We start from the raw sequence: 4,438 nt of genomic DNA, 5'->3' as shown, positions 1-4,438 counted from the left end.
ATCGATTCCTGGACCTCATGGTCCCCTCAAGTTCCCAGTTTCACTATCTCAGCCACGTCCCTGAGGTCAACTGAATACATTCCCCAAGGAAAGGGCCAACAGGAGACAGAGAACTCTGAACGTAATGAGCACAGGATGGCCTCATTCATGAGCCCCCGGCCATGGCCCCCCACTCCTTCCACCCAGAGCCACCTAACAGGCAGGAGTAAATGTGTCTCAGAAATAATGACCTTTCCTCCCAAGCATGGTGGGTGGGACATTCCAGGCCTCCAACCTGGAGCTCCCACCCCCCGAGAACCCAGGGCCAGAGGGCAGGAACCCCACATGGTTGCAGTGTGGGTGGGTGGGTGGGGGTCTCCAGAAGGCGCCTTCAGAGCCACAGCGCTGAGCTTGGCTTGGCTGACCTGTCACAAGGAACGATATGGCAGCCTCGTAATTCATTACCAGCTGGAAATAGAACATCATGGAAGAGATAAGGGCAACAATAGCTTTCTATCCAGTGATAGATGACTAACGGTCGCATTATTTTCCCTTATTTATATATGGGTCTCTTTATTGAATTTAGTGAGAGATAAATAAACGATCTGCCAAGCGTCTGGTTAATATTACTTCTCAGGGACTCGTTTTAGGGCCCAACTAGACTCCCACTGATAGTATCTGCACGCTTTTCAGGAGGGAGAGACATAGCATTTGTTTCTGACAAGAACCCTCTGTTTGCCTTATCGCTTTCATTCAGGAGGCCGCCGACCCCTCGCTTCTTCGGTTGAAATGAGCTCTTTCCAGCCAGAGAAGAGTTCTTGAACTTCACTGCCCCCCAACACGGCCGCATGTCCCCCGGCTGCAACTCCGAGAGCGTCTGTCTTAGGCACTTCCTGTTGGCCACCAGCAGAGAGGGACTGGGTGTGGAGTGAAGGCACACACTCCATTTTCAAATCGGAGTATTTCTCCCAAGTCGGAATGTGGATTTCACTTTCGTTGAATCATAGTGGGTTAAAAGACAGTCAATTCCGGGAGATGTTGATGCACATTGATTTATAAACACGTAAGTGTGTATTGTAGGGCAGTGAAAATGAGGTCTGTGTTGTAATTAGAAAGAAGAAAAAGGCATGGGAGATTGGGATCCAAGACCTCTGCAGCAGGGCCTGTCGGTACTGTGTGGAAGATTACTCGTCTTGAGTCAGCACTGGTTCAGTACCAGCTCCACCACCTGGGAAGAGAAGAAAAATTATTGCACCTCAATGTTACAGCACTGTCCTCCTGTTGTTCATCGATTTGCTCAAGCGAGCCCAGTAACGTCTCCATTGTGAGACGTGTTGTTACTGTGTTTGGCATATCGAATACATCACTGGTAGCTTGCCAGGCTTTGCCATGTGGGTGAGATACTCTTGGTAGCTTGCCAGGCTCTCTGAGAGGGACAGAGGAATTGAACCTGGGTCAGCCCAGTCGACCACTTGCAAGGCAAACACCCTACCCACTGTGCCATCGCTCCAGCCCTACCTCGGTGTTATAATCTCTAAAATGGGTGGAAGATCTCAGGGGTGTTGATTTCATCAAGAATCAGTGAAAGCTCTTAGTTTCCTCTTGTGTGTGTGTGGGGGGGGGGGTGGGGGGGTCATTTTAAAGGTAGTGTCTCTTTTTGTGACTTGTGCCCTAGTGGCCACTTCCCCCAATGATAATGTGCAGGAAGGGGGCCATGGTGGGGCTCAGGAAGTTCTGGCCAGGCAACCCTCTGAGAGGGTGAGTCTTGGTACCCCATTAAAGAGAATGGGGCAAGGAGAATCTGCTGACAGGTCACAGGCTTGTCCATTGTTCCTTCAATGGGGGAGCTCTCTGGGCTTCCGGGAAAGCTTCTCATGGTTGTTCTTGTTCTTGCTCTGTTTATAGCTCCTTCTGCACCTCTTCCCATTCTCTGTTCTGCACCCCTTCTTTCATCCTCCAATTGAGTAAAGTGGCCAAATATAGCTGAGACACACAATAAGAAAATCCTTTGGTGAGGATGGGCAGAAAGGGTTGGGAGTCGGCCGTGCCTGGCAGTGCTCAGAGGCTATTACCGGCTCTGTGCTCTGAAGTGACTCCTGGCTGGTGGTCCTCAGGGACTATATGCAGTACCAGGGATTTGAACAGGGATTGGGCACAGGCAAGACCAGTGCCTTATTGCCCTGGCTTAGAAACCCCTGGAAAAACAAAGTCAGGGAAGAATGAAGTTGGGAGACAATGAGTAGCGTAGCGTTATTTCACATACACCCCCAATTAGGGTGCCAAGTCTCATCTGCACCTTTCTCCAAGACCTGCCAGGAGCACCCCTCTCTGTCACCCCATCCTGCCTCACAAAGTCTCACTGCCCTCCTCGCCTTGGAACCACTGGAGATACTCTGGCTAATGAGCTCTGCTCTGGCTCAGGTCCCATGGAAACTCTGAAACCTTTCACACTGTTGTCAACATTAGTCTTTTAAAAGCAAATCAGGAGCATTTTCCTCCCCGTCTCCCAACCCTTCAAAGAGTTCCCACCTCTCCAAGTCAGCTTTCCTATGCTAAGCTTCAATGCTCTGGATTGAACGTGTGTTTAACTCTGGTCCTGCTTCCTCCTGAATCCTCCCTAGAACCAACCCCCAAATCACTGCAGAGCCCTGGTTTGCCACATTCCGCTGTCTTCAGCCCTTTACTTGCTGTTATATGCACTCATGTGCATATAACTTCCTTGGCATCTTCAAGTTACGGTCTTTGGGCAGTGTCCACTCAGCAGTCACCTGCTCTGGGATATCTGCTCAGAACCTCACCATTCAAATAAGTTGCCCCTAGAGCTTTGTTCCCAAGACAGATGGATGGTAGCCCACCCTTCCCTGGGCATCATGCACAGGCTCTGGGGCTGTCATGATTGTAGCATTTCAATCTGCCCATTTCAGTCTGTCTCAAGCACCACAGGCTGGGCGGTGGGAGAATAAATTCGTATTCACTGTGTGGGAAGCTATGAAGTGTGATCGGGGTGCAGCCAATTGGAGCACCTGATTGACTGATGGGAACCTTCTCATCAGGACTGCGGACTGTGGCTTTCTCTGAGAATGGGTGGAGAGAGAGAGAGTGAGAAATATTCCTATAAGGACGTTTATCCCATTCATGAGGTTTCAACTCCTGGGACTTAATTAGTTGCCTCCCCAAGCTTCCGTCCCCGGAAACTATCCAGTGGGGGATATAGATCTCTGCACATCAGCTGTGTTTTGTGCGCAACTCTCTCTCCAATCAGGAATGCATTTCTTAAGGATCATTTCTTAATTCTGTTCTGTGCCTTATAGCTCTGAGTCTGGGCACCCGTGAGGGGAAAGGAATTTTAATCATTTCCCCACTAATAGCCTCCCCCATCTTTTATTGAAAGCTTTTTTTAGGAGCTGCTTATTATTTTTAAAGTACACAGAAAGTTGAGAGAACGGTTGACTGAGCTGCGAATTCATCGTCCTGTTTCAAAACTCTGTCCATCCTTTAAAAACCATGACCCGTCTTCTGCAGACAAAGCCTGTGGTGTGAGGTGCATAAAGAGACCATTCTGAGGAGCCCAATTCGTTTTGAATAAACTTTGGGCAGTTTTCTTTTTAGGAATCGCATCAACACAATCCCCAGAGGCAGGATGCCTTCCTAAGGCAATTCTGAAGACAAAAATGCAATAGAAGAACACACTTCCCAATAACGTGAAGATCTATGATTTTCTAAATAAAAATGTTTCCTTAATGTGCTGTAAAAAAAAAGATGTTTGACTAGATTTATCAACCTGCCCAGACACAGAATTAAATTTCCACAGTACAGTTTTTTTTTAATACACACTTAAAAACAACCAAGTTGTGATATTGCTTGTCAGACAACTGCTTCATTAAAGAAACAATGTGTGTCTTCCTTGATGATCCAGAGTTTCAAAAAGAGACTTCTTGGGCCTATTGGATCATTCATAAATGAGGTCTTCTAAGGATACAGATGTGGTGTGACTAGATCCTCAAACTGTTTCTACACAGTTAATGATTTTTTTAAAAGTATATAGTATACTTTTATTGCTCTCCTTTTAAACAGTAATGTTCAGTCTCCATAAGGACTGTCAAAGATTGCCAGTGCTGACTACATTTCAAGTCATCATGACGGTGTATTGGGAAAAGTTTTCAATTAACAATAATCGTGCCTCAGATAAATGTCATTGGCTATGATACTGCCACTGTGCAAAGCTACAGCCAATGATATTTAATAGATTAATCAGACTTTAAATATATTTAATGCTCGGGAGGTCCTGACCATGTTCCCAAAACACGAAATTAGTTGACTCCTGAGATCCAAAGTTTTGCAGGTTGGAAAAGGCAGGCAAGCTGGACAGGACACATCCTTTCTGGGGATGAGTCCACCCAGGAGAGTCCATGAGAGGAAAAGTGTGTGCCCTGGTGGGTCATTCTACCCCAGGCTCAGT

The 4,438-nt window shown here is 47.2% G+C and overlaps 1 pseudogene; it reads right to left on the bottom strand.

The window, feature by feature from the left end:
* Positions 1-4,040: 4,040 nt before the first annotated feature.
* LOC130044625 (uncharacterized) lies at positions 4,041-4,204 on the bottom strand (annotated as a pseudogene).
* Between the last annotated feature and the right edge of the window lie 234 nt (positions 4,205-4,438).

This window comes from Sorex fumeus, unplaced genomic scaffold, assembly GCF_029834395.1.
Source record: "Sorex fumeus unplaced genomic scaffold, SorFum_2.1 ptg000122l, whole genome shotgun sequence".
Classification (NCBI taxonomy): Eukaryota; Metazoa; Chordata; class Mammalia; order Eulipotyphla; family Soricidae; genus Sorex; species Sorex fumeus.
This window is presented reverse-complemented; position numbering and strand designations above follow the sequence as displayed.